The sequence below is a fragment of the Squalius cephalus genome (assembly GCF_949319135.1).
Source record: "Squalius cephalus genome assembly, chromosome: 8".
Lineage (NCBI taxonomy): Eukaryota > Metazoa > Chordata > Actinopteri > Cypriniformes > Leuciscidae > Squalius > Squalius cephalus.
In genome coordinates this window covers 19,912,524-19,930,153 of record NC_137129.1, presented here as the reverse complement: position 1 = coordinate 19,930,153, position 17,630 = coordinate 19,912,524, and positions in this window count along the sequence as shown.

The following is a 17,630-nucleotide window of genomic DNA, read 5'->3' as shown; positions in this document are numbered from 1 at the left end:
ATTAGCATCACTGGTAGCGTAGTTGCTAACTTACTGTCCATCTGTTAAAATGGCGAATATATCAGATGTAAGTAGTCTACCTTTTGGTGCAGGTGAAGACACATTTGAGCTGCACGCGGTGCAGTCTGAGCTGGAAGCTGTTGAGAAACAGATCCACGACCTTTTAGTGAGACAAGCCGAACTGATAGACCGGCGGTTAGCTCTTGAAACATCACGCGCCGATGCACACAAATCAGAGATTAACGTTACTAACCCGCTGATTCCGACCTCGTCTACTCCGTGCGTTACTCAGCATCGGTCCCGAGCGCCGAGGTCGCGATCAGCCATGGTCTCGTTCACTCCGGCTCCAACACGCCACCACGAAGCCTGGATATTTCCGCAGCGGAAGACGCGAGTCAGGTCTAGACCAAGACCCTCTCCGACCCTCCCGGTTTTCGAGTTATCCACACAAAACCGCTTCTCCCCTCTTCGCGAAACCGAACGCGATGCTGTGATCATCGGCGATTCCATCGTTCGGCACGTCCACGCTACATTAGGTAAGAGTAAGGTGCACAGTCACTGCTTTCCTGGTGCTCGTGTTTCTGAAATCGCTGCTCACGTTCCCGAGATTCTGAACGATAACGAGCGCGTCGGAACTGTGGTCTTGCACGCGGGAGTGAACGACATCAGGCTGCGCCAGACGGAAGTTCTGAAGAAAGACTTCAGGAATCTGATCGATACGGTACGCAGCACATCGCCTGATATAACGATCATTGTGTCAGGACCGCTTCCCACGTACCGTCTAGGACATGAAAAGTTTAGTAGATTATTCGCGCTAAATGAATGGTTAACGTCATGGTGCAATGAGCAGAAACTGCTCTTTGTAAATAATTGGAATCTGTTTTGGGAGCGTCCTAGGCTTTTCCGTGCTGATGGCTTACACCCAAGCAGATTCGGAGCGGATCTTCTGTCGGATAACATCTCCAAAATGTTAAATACCTTTTGACTAGTGTGTGAAAGCAAATTTATTAAAATGTTTAATATAGGTTTACATTGAATTTAGCATGTTAAGGTTAGGTATAAATTATGATTATCAGAGTTTTCTAGCAAAAGACTCTGGTCAGTCCTGTTTTACTGAAACTCTTGGAGTTTGTGTTTTAGCAAGAAAGTCCAGCCAGTCCTGTACTCGGGTCTCAGTGTTTGAATAGATATGCTGAGTGGATTAGGGTGGGCAATGCTCTGTCTAAAACCGGTTCCTAAACCTGTCTTTTTCGGTTCCTGCCCCTAAATGTATATAAACTGTAAGAGAACATTTCACGTCAGACTTGGTGACTGCAGCTACCGACAGCTCGTGTTCTCAATAAAGAATCCTGCTGAAGAAACAACCAAGTCTCCTGGTCTTTCGATTCTAAGTTCACAACAACTTGGTGCCGTGAACCCGGATGGAGAAAAAGGAAACTCAAAGAACTTCAAGCTCAAAGACCTGAATCCAGATTGAAACAGCAAGCTCAACAAAAAATCTGCTTTCCAGACTGCATCTTTTGGAATCCAGAGCGAAACTTCCAGCTAAACAAAGATTACCAGACTGAATCTTTCCAGCTTCCTCCAGATTGAAACTTCAAGCTCAAAGATCTCAAAGCCTGACTGAGTTACAGAATCTTCCTTTACTACCAAGGGTTGGTGAGTTTTCACTTCATTCAAAGAACCGCTACAGACCAGTATATGTGTTTTTTCCTCTGCGCCGTTCAGAGAAGAGTTAACAGACAGCTGCAGGGTTTTGTTAACTAAGTTATCCTCTAAAAAAAGTTTTGTTTAGAGATGAAAGATACCCTCTGCCCGTCAGGGAAGATTAACATTACAGGTTAATATTGTGTACCCTTTGCTTTAGACAGAGAAGAATTAGCTTTACGTGCTAGTTATTTTCGGTTGATCCTCTGTTTTTTTGTAGGCAGGGAAGATTTTAGCATATGTGCTAATATTTTGGTTTATCCTTTGCTTCAGGCAGAGAAGAATTAGCTTTACGTGCTAGTTATTTTGGTTTATCCTCTGTTTTTTTTTTTGTAAGCAGGGAGGTTAAGTGTGAAGTGTTGGTCATTTGGAAAGTTAGCAATAGCTGATGTGTTAACAAGTGTACCCTAGAGAAGTTTTAGTTTTTTTTTGTTTATTGTGTGGTAACAAAGAAAACTCACAGAAATGTTTAGAAAAAATGCCAGACTGATCCCCACAACGGAAAAAGGTGGCTTTGCGACTCCATCGTGGTCAGAAAGCGAATTCAAAAATATGTTAAGAGAACAAATGGACCTTATAGTCACTGAAAAAGTTAGACAGGAACTAACTCAGAAATATGAAATTCACCCAGACAAAACTTGGTCAGTAGATGAGTGTAAAAAGGTGCTTGGAGCAAGCATCCGCAAAAACAATATGAAGGGCATTATTTGTGTTCATAGAGAATTTGTCTTAGCAAAAGCCACAGAACAGTCTAAGCGCAACTCAGAGCTAGAGAAACAGGTAAATGAGCTACGTGCTAGAATATCTTCGTTGACTAAGAAATTGAGCTGCAACAAAGCTATAGAAAAAACTGATGTAGAAGTTAGTCAGCCAGATAACATTTACCCTGACTTACAAGCTTTTTTTGAAACAGATGTAGCCATCCAATCAGTAACTGATAAGCCAGTAGATTCAGTGAAGGTGTGTGGCGCTAGGAGAAGGTCTCAGGGAATTGAGGGAACTGAAAGTGTTCCTCTCAACTCTTCTGTTGTCCAAGTACAAACTGTTGCCAAAGCGCTAGGACCCAAAGATATCGAGAGACTATCCCAGAGCTTACCCTCAGCACGCACAGAATTTTCTGAATTTAGAAGAGCATTGATAAGTAAAATGCGTCTTTACGACATGTCGTTGCCAGAAGTTACACAGCTAATGTCACAAATTCTAACTGAATCTGAATTCAACAGTTTTGAGTCTGCTGTTACGTCTGAACTACAACATGCCAGTAAAGGCGATTTGAAAGAAGGTGTTTTGAAAATCCTAAAGAATCTCTTAGGACCCAAAATAGACTGGTCAAAAGTTACTAGATGTGTACAAAAGAAAGGAGAGACTATAAGTGAATACACTGAAAGATTTTCTCAGGCAGCTGCCACGTACAGTGGAATAGTGGAGGATTCTGAAAGTGTACTAGATGATAGAGGAGCTCTAATCCGTATTTGGGCAGATGGTCTTATAGCTGAATACAGATCAGCCTTGCCATTCCTACATGTTACGTGGGCTAACGAAACTCTCAGAAGTAACCTAGACAGGTTAGCTACATGGGAAAGGGATGCTGATGTTAAAACCCAAGTGAGAATAGCAGCAGCTACGTTTAACCCAATGAAACAAGACAATAGATGGACTAAAAAAGAAAGCACATGCCACTACTGTGGAAAATCAGGGCATTGGGAGAAAGAATGTAGGAAGAAGTTGCAAGATAATAAAAGAAATAGAATGCATAATTCTGCTCCTTCTCAGCCTGCCTACAATCCTGATGTAGTTCAGCAAATGTCCACTGAAACTTTAGGACAGCTCGCGCAGGCTCTTCTAAGAGCACAAAAAGAACAGGAAAAAAACTAATTGTTGGGGCTGTGAGTAGCTACCTTTCCCCTGTAATCCATCATAATGACAAAAGAATTTTTGTGAAAGGTAGCATAAAAGAAAAAGAGATTGACTTTTTGCTTGATACAGGTGCAGAGATTACGATAATTCCTACAAAATTGGCTAAAGGTTTAGACATCCCGTACAAGAAAACCAAACTTTCTTTAACTGGCGTAATAGGTGAAGATTCTGTTTTGTATGAAACCCCGCCCATAGAGGTACAATTTGGCCCGAAAACTCTGACGACAAAATTGCTATGTGCTCCATTGAATACAGGTGCAATTTTAGGCATGGATCTTCTGAGACAAGTACATCTAACTTTAGACATGTCCTCAGAATCTGCTAGCATTAAAATTTCCTCAGCAAACATTTCTACCAATAATGCAATCCCTCCAGAGTATGCTTTCTTACTGAATCATCCAATTTGGGCTAATGACAAGGATGATTGTGGTTTATTGACAGGTGTAGAACCAGTCAAATTGACAGGAACTCCACCCCTGGTTACCAAACAGTATCCGATCAGTAAGGAAGCCATACAGGGAATCAAACCTATTGTAGAAAAGCTGCTGACGCAAGGAGTGCTAGTTAAAACCAACAGTCCCTGTAACTCACCCATATGGCCAATCAAGAAATCCAATGGGACATGGAGACTCACCATAGACTACAGAGTAGCCAATAAAAACATTGATAAAATCACCCCGCTAGTGGCAGATCCATCTACAATTTGTAATGGCTTACCATTAGATTGTAAGATTTTTTCAGTAATTGATATGTCTAATGGATTCTTTTCTGTACCATTGCACTCTGACAGCCAGCCGTGGTTAGCTTTCACAGTTGACCATGAACAATATCAGTGGACCCGATTGGCCCAGGGATTTCAAAACTCCCCGACCATATACCATCAGGCTGTCAGACGTGATTTGTGTGACCCAGAATGTCCAGTAAAACAGTCCACTATGATCCAATATGTCGATGATATTTTGATTGCCTCAACAGACCACGAGGTACATCAAACTGAATTGGCATCATTGTTGGACTATTTGCATAAAAAAGGACACAAATGCAGCTTTCACAAAGCTCAAATTGCTAAAAAGCAAGTCACATTTCTGGGTCAAACAATTGGTGCAGGAAATAGATCTATTACACAGGATTGAGCGGCTTCAGTCAAAGCCATACCTCCGCCTACTACCATTAAAACACTACGCTCATTTTTAGGAACTGCAGGTTACTGTAGACCGTGGATTGAAGAATATGCCTCGATTGCTCAGCCTCTCTATGACTTGTTGAAAGGCCATGGTAAAGATTCAGATATTGTTTGTATGGAAGAGTTTCACCTCAAAGCATTCAATGATTTGAAGAGAGCACTAGCCTAACACCAGCATTAGGAATTGCCCAATCTAATAGACCCTTTGTGCTTTATGTCCATGAACACTTGGGCTTTATGACTGCATGTCTAATGCAAGATCATGGGGGCAGTTTACGTCCAATTCATTACTATTCTGGTAAACTTGACATAGTAGCTCAAGGTATGGGACCATGCCTCAGAGCAGTACAGGCAGTTCATCTAGCGCTTCAGGCTTCATCAGTAATGGTGTTAGGTCAGACGGTAAATGTAAAATGCCCTCACGCAGTGTCCGCACTAATGAATCAAGCAAAAGTCACTTCTGTCACTTCCTCTCGTTGGGGAAATTGGTTAACTACTCTCACAGCCCCGAACATTGTTTTACAGCGTGCACCAGTCACGAACCCCTCATCATGTATGATGTCTGCAATGACTGAAGTTGTGTTAGAGGATGAAGGCGAAATGACTCATGATTGTGTTACGCTTACATACGCAGCGACAAGTGAAATAGCAGAAACTCCCATAGAAAATGCAGAATTTGAGTTGTTTGTTGATGGTTCAGCTCAAGTAATTGAAGGGAACAGACAAGCAGGTTATGCAGTAACGTCCACCACTGAGGTGGTAGCTTCAGGTCGTCTTCCAGATCATTTTTCAGCTCAGGCTGCAGAACTGGTAGCTTTAACTAGAGCATGCACACTAGCTTCAGGATCAGTTGCAAATATCTACACAGATTCCAGATATGCTTTTGGGGTTATTCATGATTTTGGTGTCATTTGGCAAAGCAGACAGTTTCTAACTTCTGCTGGATCCCCCATTAAGCATGCTGAATTAGTGAAAGATCTTATGTTTGCCATGAAACTTCCAAAGAAATTAGCGGTGATCAAAGTGAAAGCACATCTCACAACTAACACTACAGAAGCTAAAGGTAATGCTCTTGCAGATGTAGCAGCTAAACAGGCTTGTTTCTATGTAACTGTACAAGTATGTTCAGGTAGTACAGCACAGAAGACAATTCATGAATCACAGGTTCTCAAATCAATGGTGGAATCCAAAATTCAGAAATGTAGCCACAGAAACAGCCAAAAGGTGTGTTACATGTCAGAAAAATAATGATGTACCAGCAGCCATTACACCAGCAGCACATACCCCAGCTCCACCAGGACCATTTCGTCATTTGCAAGTTGATTACATATCGTTGCCTCGTTGTAAGGGAAAAACTGACGTTTTGGTAGTAATAGACAAGTTCTCAAGATGGATAGAAACTTATCCAACAGGGCGTGCTACCGCTACACATACTGCTAAATGTCTTGTCACTGATTTCATTCCCAGATGGGGTTTACCAGATTGCATTGACTCAGATCAAGGTACACACTTCACAGGACAGGTAGTTAAAGAAGTGTCTAAAATGTTGAAGATTATGTGGAATCTGCACTGCCCCTACAGGCCACAAGCATCAGGACAGGTTGAAAGGGCAAACAGAACAATCAAAACCAGGCTAAGCAAAATGCATCAGGAAGGAGTGTCATGGGTTGAAGCACTGCCAGCAGTACTGTGTAGTATGAGAGCGTCACCTAACAGATCAGTAGGACTGAGCCCTCATGAAATTATTACAGGACGCCCAATGCAGATGCCAGGTGTGATTGATCTTAGAAATGCTGATGTACACATTGCCTCAGATGCCCTGATTGCTTACTGTGAAAACCTCACAAAGGCAGTACAGAGTGCCAAAGAGAGAGTTGAGTCTTGTTGGCAGACTCCACCAGAAGGTGGACACACAATCGTCCCAGGTCAATGGGTCATGATAAAGTCATTCAAAAACAAACCATTAGAGCCTAAGTGGCAAGGACCACATCAAGTTATGTTGATTACAGCAGCTGCAGTATTGTGCCAGGGAAGGAAAACCTGGACTCATGTGTCACATTGCAAAGTGGTTCCTCCCCCTACAGGGATAGGATAGGACACATGGACCAGTGAGGAGCCCAGGAAGAACTGGAAGCAACAGGCTTTCGGGGGCCAACCCTGTGGTGAAGATTCCCTTATAGGCCCTTCCCAACCATAGTCCCTCCTCACCTCACTGTTCCTTTTTAGGTGTCTCATAAATTAAGAAATAGGGAAAGAAGGAACCACAATTAGCAGACTCAGATTGAATAGAGGATACAACCCTAATGTTTGTAGTCTTTACAATGAATACTGGTCTGTTGCAGTTGTTCTTTGTTTGTTTGTTTTTAACCATATGCACTGACCTACACACCTGCATATGAAGACCCAACCTCCAGAAAACAACTAGACCAACTGCAGAGACTACAACCAACACAGAAGAAAAAAATATACAACGCAGACTCACCTACGGGAACTTCAGTCATCCCTCATCATGATCAAGATTGTCGTACTACTACTAACCATCATGGACATCGCACAAAGTGTGGACCCCAGAAACAATATCTTCTTAGAGCTGATGAATATGTCAAGAAATGACTTGTTTGCTGGAAAGCACGTTTTGCATGCCACATGCACCTTCAGTAGGAGCCGGAATCCCATGGGTTGCACACCCTATCTCTGTCTACAGCATCCTACCCAGCCAATTCAACGGCAGGTGCACCCTGGTTTATGTTCTACCAGCTATCAGAGAAAATACACACTCCACCCCAAGCTCTCCACAGCTACAAAATTCAGCTCCTTCTATCAACAAAGATGGCTGCTTTCCAGGCCTCACTAGTGTTCAAACGTGGTGGTCAAGAACTCTTGGAGAATTAATCCCATCGTATGGTGTACCTGAGTGCTGCACCGGGTTAATGGATCCAACAGAGAATTTGAACAAAATCCAACAAGACATTCTTGATCTTTCAACAAAATTACACCAGATGACTGAAGACAATTCTTCATGGTTCGGAAACTTGATTGGTAAACCCTGGCTGTGGATTAAAGAAATAGCAATGCTGCTGTTATTTCTCCTACTGGCGTTCTACGTATGCTTCCACAGTATCAAGTGTTTCATTCAACAAATGACTCACGCCTCGCACGAGAAAATGACTGGTCCAACCATAAAAGAATATTACCCGTAAGAACTTCACGGACCCTAATTGCATGTTTTGTTTCTGTGTCAGCATGCGATTACAGATGAACAACACAGATCATGCTTTGTGCCGGTAACTTACACAAGTTACAAGATTGAACTTGCTTTGTGCCTGTAACTTACACAAGTTACAAGATTGAACTTGCTATGTGCCTGTAACTTACACAAGTTACAAGAATTAACTTTTAAGTGTATAAATTTGTATTTTGTGAGAGTTTTTTTTAAGACTCTCAAAGGGGCAAATGTGGGAAAGCAAATTTATTAAAATGTTTAATATAGGTTTACATTGAATTTAGCATGTTAAGGTTAGGTATAAATTATGATTATCAGAGTTTTCTAGCAAAAGACTCTGGTCAGTCCTGTTTTACTGAAACTCTTGGAGTTTGTGTTTTAGCAAGAAAGTCCAGCCAGTCCTGTACTCGGGTCTCAGTGTTTGAATAGATATGCTGAGTGGATTAGGGTGGGCAATGCTCTGTCTAAACCGGTTCCTAAACCTGTCTTTTTCGGTTCCTGCCCCTAAATGTATATAAACTGTAAGAGAACATTTCACGTCAGACTTGGTGACTGCAGCTACCGACAGCTCGTGTTCTCAATAAAGAATCCTGCTGAAGAAACAACCAAGTCTCCTGGTCTTTCGATTCTAAGTTCACAACACTAGTAACCAAAAGCCCAAATCATAGTCTCTGCTGCACCAAATTAACTGATATAAATACTAGTGTAGAACATTGCATAGAAATTGTGTCTATTCCTCGTTTAGTGCGATCAAATCATAAATCTACTGCAGGATCTAGGAAAAATCTAATTGTTATTAAAACAGAAAATGTTGCTATTAGTAAACAAAAAAAAAATTCTAAAGCTAGGTCTTTTAAACATTAGATCACTCACACCTAAGGCAGTTATTGTAAATGAAATAGTCACAGATAATAGCATCGATGTACTTTGCCTTACTGAAACCTGGCTTAAACCAAATGATTATTTCGGTCTAAATGAGTCTACTCCATCAGGATACTCCTATAAACATGAGCCCCGTCTGATTGGTCGTGGCGGCGGTGTTGCAACAATCTATAGAGATTTTCTTAGTGTTACTCAGAAAACGGGTTATAAGTTTATTTCATTTGAAGTACTTGTACTAAATGTTACGCTCTTAGATGCTAAAAAAACATCCCTATTATCTTTAGCCTTGGCTACCGTATACAGACCGCCAGGGCCTTACGCTGATTTTCTAAAAGAATTTGCAGATTTTCTCTCAGACCTATTGGTCAATGTCGATAAAGCATTAATTGTTGGAGATTTTAACATACACGTAGATAATCAAAATGATGCGTTAGGGGCTGCGTTTATAGATTTATTAAACTCCTTTGGGGTTAAGCAAAACGTTACCGGACCAACTCATCGTTTTAATCATACACTCGATTTAATTATATCACATGGAACCGATCCAACCGATATAGATATCATTCCACAAAGTGATGATGTCACTGACCATTACATGGTAACTTGCATATTACGTACTCCTGTAATATATCATGCTGCGCCGCGTTATCGATTAGGCAGAACAATCCTTCCATCCACCATAGATAATTTTTCAAATTGCATATCGGATCTGTCTCAGATGCTCAGTGAACCCAAACAAACAGATGAACTAGAGGAACTAACCAGCACTATGAGCACCATTCTCTCTGGAACACTGGATATTGTTGCACCTATTAGACTAAAAAAGGTCAGAGAGAAAATTAAAGCACCATGGTACAACAATACTACGCGTGTTCTAAAGAGAGAAACCCGTAATTTAGAGCGTAAATGGAAACAAACTAATCTACAGGTTTTTAGAATCGCTTGGAAAGACTGTACGTCACGTTATAAAAAGGCCCTAAAAGTAGCCAGGGCTGAGCACCTCCGCAATCTAATAGAAAATAACCAAAACAATCCTAGGTTTTTATTTAACACCGTGGCTAGACTAACAAATAAACAAGCGTCACCTGAACAAAATATTCCGTTACAGTTTAGTAGTAATGATTTCATGAATTTTTTCACTGAGAAAATAGAAAACATCAGAATCACAATTGTAAACGTTCAATCCTCAATCGCGCCTTATAACTCAGCCTCGATTATCACCCCGCAAGAACAATTACAGTGCTTTACAACTGTAGAACAAATAGAGTTAAATAAACGTATCACTTCCTCTAAAACAACAACATGTTTATTAGATCCCATACCAACTAAACTACTGAAAGAAGTGTTACCTATAGTGGAAGAGCCTCTCCTCAATATTATTAACTCGTCTTTAACTTTAGGTCATGTTCCAAGAACATTTAAACTGGCAGTTATAAAACCACTCATTAAGAAACCACAATTAGACCCAAATAACCTAGCAAATTATAGACCAATTTCAAATCTTCCTTTTATGTCTAAAATACTAGAAAAAGTGGTGTCTGCCCAACTAGGCTCTTTCTTACAAGAAAATGACATCTATGAAAAGTTTCAGTCTGGATTCAGGCCGCACCATAGCACTGAAACTGCGCTCGTTAAAATCACAAATGATTTACTCTTAGCTTCTGACCAAGGCTGTATCTCAATACTAGTTTTACTTGATCTTAGTGCTGCGTTCGATACTATAGATCACACAATACTCTTAGATCGACTACAAAATTATACTGGTGTTCAAGGACAAGCATTAAGCTGGTTCAGATCATACCTATCTGACCGATACCATTTTGTCTATTTAAATGGAGAAAAATCGATCATAACTCCAGTAAACTATGGAGTGCCGCAAGGATCTGTGTTAGGCCCTCTATTATTCTCAATATATATGCTGCCACTTGGAAATATTATAAGGAAACATGGAATTAGTTTCCATTGTTATGCTGATGACACTCAAATATATATTTCATCACGGCCGGATGAAAACGCTAAATTATCCAAATTGACAGAGTGTGTTAAAGATATAAAAGATTGGATGACGCGCAATTTTCTTTTATTAAATCCTGACAAGACAGAGGTAATACTTATCGGTTCAAAAAACCGCCCACAAAACCTCTCACAATACAACTTTAACATAGTAGGATGTCCTGTTACTTTATCCTCTACAGTAAAAGACCTGGGTGTTATACTTGACTGCAACCTGTCTTTTGAAAATCATATTTCATATGTTACAAAAACAGCCTTTTTCCACCTTAGAAACATTGCTAAGCTACGTAATATGCTATCTGTTTCTGATGCAGAAAAGTTAGTTCATGCGTTCATGACCTCGAGACTAGATTACTGTAATGCTTTTTTAGCTGGTTGTCCTGCATCCTCAATAAACAAGCTACAGTTAGTCCAAAATGCCGCCGCTAGAGTTCTTACTAGATCAAGAAAATTTGACCATATAACACCAATTCTATCATCACTACATTGGTTACCTATAAAGTTCCGTATTAATTACAAGGTATTGCTACTGACTTATAAAGCCCTAAACGGCTTAGCTCCAGTTTATTTAACGGATCTTCTATCGCCCTATAATCCATCGCGCTCTTTAAGATCACTAAATTCGAGGCTTTTGGTCATACCTAGGATATCCAGATCATCCAAAGGAGGGAGATCATTTTCACATTTAGCTCCAAAACTCTGGAATAGCCTTCCTGATACTGTTCGTTGCTCAGACTCGCTCTCCCAGTTTAAAACTAGATTAAAGACGCATCTCTTCAGCCAGGCATTTATATAATATTTTTAATCTTACAGTTAAATCCGGTCTCTAGTTCATAAACGCCAGAGGAGAACTGGCCCCCGACTGAGCCTGGGTTCTCCCAAGGTTTTTGTTTCTCCATTAGGTCACCTGATGGAGTTTTTCGGTTCCTTGCCACTGTTGCCTTTGGCTTGCTCAGTTGGGGATACTTAATTTAATCAATCAATCAACAATACTATTGATCAGCATTACCAAACGTGGACGTTTTACACTAGAAACAAACACTGATGTACTATTTTATTTAATACTGTGAAGCTGCTTTGATACAATCTGCATTGTGAAAAGCGCTATATAAATAAAGTTGACTTGACTTGACTTGACCACTGTACCTTCATGGTGTATCTTCCATCCATTGAACTGAATCCCTCTCTACCCTCAAAATGCCCGAAGACACAACTCTTCTGTGAGTGACTCACTCAACTATTAATGCACTAATTAAATGCTTTAAAAGCTCATCTCTATACTTTTTTTTTTTTCAGAACAATTCTAGAATGTTGGATTGTCTAGAATTTATTCAAGCACTTCATCATGTCACCCTATGAAATCCAAATGATAAGTATAACTATGAGTAATCTAAAACCTAATAGGTCTACAGTTCCTACACCAAAATGCATGGACTGAATTAGTATCATAAACAGCTGCATGTGAAACACTCATGTATAGATATTTAAGCATTTGTTTTTCAAATGACATTGGATTAAACCAGTGTGTCTGACAATTATTATTACTGTTTTAAAATAAGTCAATACATCTATGTTTATAAACAATTTTACTGAATGCATCGTGGCTTAAACTGAAGCAAGCAAGAAGCTGAAGTTCTTGTTAAACTTCCTGTGCAAAAAAAAAAGTATAAGAAACGATTTATGCAAAACAAAATCAGTGAGTGCAAACTTTGTGGAACACTATGAAAAGATGTTACCAAGAACATGCGAGACAATGCATCAATGTTCCTATTAGTAGCTGCAGGAAAGGATGGAAGCCTTGCCTTGTAGATGCGGCTATTGTGTGAGATGAAATAGAGAGCAACCAGGTTCTGTAATCACTTTCAAACAGATGCTGTGCACTTCATACTGCATCCTTCCAAGACATACAAAGGAATACTGTGGACTAGAAACAATTAATTTGGTAGCTTCTTAAAACTTTTGTATAATTCACCACAAAATAATTATATATACATATTTGTGGCCAAAGTGACTTTTTCCTAAACTATTTCCGCCAAACAATAATAATGTAATGTTTAATTATATATTATAGATTCATAGTATTTTTTTGCATCATGAAATTAATCTGTTCATAAACCCATTATGTTCCCCCAAGAAACTTTGCATCTGCTCTCAAAACATTTGTGTTCTCTTGCAAAAGTATCTCATTCCGAGAAACTTTGCATTCGCTCGCAAAAGCACTAGCACTTGTGCAAAGGCACTAACAGCTCACAAAAGCACTTTCTTCACTTACTATTTCTTTACTGAAAGTATATTTTCAGTAAAGAAATAGTAAGTGAAGAAAGTGCCGCAGCCACAGCAAGACGAGTGAACACGCAAGAACGGGCAACTTTTTGAACTTTTGCCAACCAGCATTCTGTCTAAAGTCAAACCTCCAGTTTGTGAGGCTCCTCGCTCTTCCTCATTGACCTGAAGCATCTACCTCTCCCTACAACCTGTCCCTGGAGTATATTTGATACTATAACCGCATGCAACAAGAAAACATTACGTGTTATCTCACATAGAAATACACAACTTTACTTCGTAACGCTACGTCACAACACAATGTCAGTAACATTTCACATTTACCTGGTACAGCTTCACCAAATTACTGGTTGTTATGTTATCTCATGCCATCTCACTTAAACATACACACGACATATTCACTGCGATGTGTTATACCTTATATTACAAATTCACACCTAAGATTTACCATTACTTACTTTACAGTTAATGTTAACAGAGTTATAACCAGTGATATGGCTAAAGCTAAAGCTAGCTATGGCAATTTCTTATTTACTTACCTTGGTAATTGTGGATAAACTCTTTGTGGAAGAATTTATATCCCTTGTCCAGTTTGTTCCCTTTAGTGGACAAATGTATCTCCACACTCTTCACCACATCGGTGCTGGTGAACTTCGGAAGACAAGTCAGGCTAGTCGAAAACACTCTAGCTATGAAAACATTTGAAATAACGAATTTGTACGTGCATAAAACGCGATATGCTCCTTACAGGCTTGCGAGTTAACAATAATGCCTGACTGCTAATTACAAATCATAACACAGATCAACTTGTCTGAACTAGCAAATAATCAGCTGCATGTAGGGGTTGGGGTTTCAACAAAGACAAATGTTGTCTGGTGAGATGAGACAGAGAATGCAGTCATTCATCTAACCTTATCAGACAATTCTAAATAAACAGCATAGTGGGAAATAAGAAAGAGATCAATGCACAGCAAGAGTCATCCATCGCCACCACTGAAAGCCTCTGGCCTGTTCAGTTATTTGATAAAAAGTCCATTAAAGCATGTCTAATTAAATGATAAGCACGAATGAAATCACAGGTTGGAAAGGTTTGCAGTAACCATCTCATGGGTGGTGTGTTGGTATAAATGGATTGTAGGCCATCTAATAATCACAAACAAACACAAGTATAGGCACAGAAGCATGTGATAGTCACCAGACAAATTGACTTCGCTTTTATATTGAAACTGAGCTGCGAGAGGATAATTGGATTATATGATGTGTCGTGACCCATCAAATTGTGGCTTGTTTTGAGATATCAGTGCTGTACAGCTAAGATATGTGAGCAAAGAAGGCCATGATGGAGCAGAGAAACTAAAGTGAAGAGACTTATAATAATAATAATAATAATAATAATAATAATAATAACTAGATTAAAAAGTTCGTCGAGACAAACTTTAAGTTGGCTTGAGAAAGCCGGACCAGAAAGTTTGAAGAAGTTTAAAATAGTTTGGAGTTTAAAGTAGTTTGAAATTTAAATTAGTTTAAAGTTTAAATTAGTTTAAAGTTTAAAGTAGTTTAAAGTTTAAATTAGTTTGAAGTTTAAATTAGTTTGAAGTTTAAATTAGCTTAAAGTTTAAATTAGCATAAAGTTTAAATTAGTTTAAAGTTTAAATTAGCTTAAAGTTTAAATTAGTTTAAAGTTTAAAGTAGTTTAAAGTTAAAAAGTTGTTGGTGGTTTTCTAGTGAGTTGCTAAGGTGTTCTGGGTGGTTGCTAGGCGGTTGCTAGGGTGTTCTGGGTGGTTGCTATGGTGTTGCTAGGCGGTTGCTAGGGTATTTCCTGCTGGTTGCTAGGCGATTGCTAGGGTGTTCTGGGTGGTTTCTATGGTGTTGCTAGGCGGTTGCTAAGGTATTCTGGGTGGTTGCTAGGTGGTTGCTAGGGTGTTCTGGGTGGTTGCTATGGTGTTGCTAGGCGGTTGCTAAGGTATTTTGGGTGGTTGCTAGGGTGTTGCTAGGCGGTTGCTATGGTGTTCTGGGTGGTTGCTAGGCGGTTGCTAGGGTGTTCTGGGTGGTTGATATGGTGTTGCTAGGCGGTTGCTAGGGTATTCTTGGTGGTTGCTAGGCGGTTGCTAGGGTGTTCTGGGTGGTTGCTAGGGTGTTGCTAGGCGGTTGCTAAGGTATTCTGGGTGGTTGCTAGGCGGTTGCTAGGGTTTTCTGGGTGGTTGCTATGCTGTTGCTAGGGTGTTCTGGGTGGTTGCTAGGCGGTTGCTAGGGTGTTCTGGGTGGTTGCTAGGCGGTTGCTAGGGTGTTCTGGGCGGTTGCTATGGTGTTACTAGGTGGTTGGTAGTTGTCACAGATGTTACTATGGAGTTTTTATAGAGTTCTTAGCATGATCTTGGCATGATTTAGCATTTAACTAATCGCTATTAGCATGTAGCTATTCACTGCTAGCATGTGTAGCATGTTGGAAGTGCTGTTTGCTAGCATGAGTCAAAAGAGCCAAACCTCATCTCTATAGAGCTGGTAAGTCCCGCCCCCTCCGCTAACACCGCTGGACCTCTAGGTTGAAAAATCGTCAATGCAAGTGAATGGGAGAAAATAATTATTTTCTGGTCCCGTTTGAATTGTGCCATGAATGTGAACATATGTTGTCTGTGAATTTTTTATATAATCTTTCGTGTGAAGAATGCTACAATTTAGCGGGTAGAAGTTTGATACGGTTAGACTTTGTGTGAGAGCACTTTGTGGACTACAACTCTCGCTGCTTTCGACGCGTTTGAAGCGTCACCACCATTCGCACACGGACACTAGCTCACGGATCCCGCTAAACATGGCTGTGTCTTTGGTGCACTTCACCGCCTTCTTTCAGGGAGAGGACAAAATCGTTGCGGTTGGCGAAAACCACGGGTAAGTCAACTTTATGGGGTGACGTCACATAGGCGACATGTAGTCTTTCTCGTTATGTCTTTTCCACAACTGCTAGCCGAATAATCATACCATATACTGTCAAACTCGTAACATGAAAGATTATATAAAAAATTCACAGACAACATACGTTCACATTCATGGCACAATTCAAACGGGACCAGAACATTTTCTCCCATTCACTTGCATTGACAATTTTTCTACCTAGAGGTCCAGCGGGGTTTTACGGAAGGGGCGGGACTTACCAGCTCTATACGATGTTCTGATACAGAGATATAGGTCTTGCAAAACGGTTGCTAGGGTACCCAAGTTTGGTTGCTATGGAGTTGCTTGGGAGCTGGAAGCTTTAAACTTAAGAAGTTTAAAGTGGTTTGAAGTTTAAAGTAGTTTACAGTAGTTTTTGAGTTTTGAGTTTATAAGTTTAAATGAGTTCACACACACACACACACACACACACACACACACACACACACACACTCAGAGTTTATGAGTTTAGAGTTTAGAGTTTATAAGTTTATAAATGGATGAGTTTATAAGTGTACAAGTTTTTGAGTTTAGTTTATAAGTTTAAATGAATTTAGAGTTTATAAGTTTAAATGAGTTTAAGAGTTCAGAGTTTATTAATTTATGAGTTTAAGAGTCCATAAGTATATGAATTCATGAGTTTATAAGTTAATTAGTTTATAAGTGTATGAGTTTAGAGTTCATTAGTTTAACACTAGAACTACCGGAATTCCATACCTACTAGAACGACCATAGCGGTCATTCTGACCGTTCATACTTTGACGTTCATATGGCCGTACTGAACGTCATTTTCGTCATGTAATATATATTGTACATGTTAACCTTCTCTTTTCCAATGAAGCTTTTAATTCCTGTCGTCATAGCCCTTAAAACAAGCACAAAAGAAAGATTGCCCCGACAGGTGCTGTCTCTATTTGAGGAACATTTTGCATCAAAATAATATTTTTTTTCACCGCACTCACCACGTGAATAGACACGCACAAAAGTTAGGAAACGTCAAAGCTTCATACAGTTAGTACAGCCCTGTTTGTAAATAAGTTCAATAATCAATACAAAATCTAAAAATAAATGGATCTACAATGATAGGTAATGATAAACAGGACACACAATTTTAATTCAAATGAATGTGAAAATGTACACACACAAACAGGCTAAGAAAAAAACATGAACATTAGCTAAACAAGAAAACGAACTGCTTCAGAACGATTAGTTTCAGTGAACAAAAAATATTAACGAACAAAATCAGGTTAACTGCCCATTTGAACGGCGCAAACATACCGCATCATTGACGCTTACGCACATTCCACACAGGTAAACACCGCCTTTCGCGTGCAGCTCCCACACACGTTGTGACATTTGATACATCTCCTTGGTTTTATTTTGTTTGCAGTTCCTCCAGTTGTATGGCTTTTGATTCCATGTGGTCGGAGTGAAGTTCGCTCGCCAGTCGTATGATGAAGTCCCTCTGCGAAACTTGCAATGTAGCGGACTTAT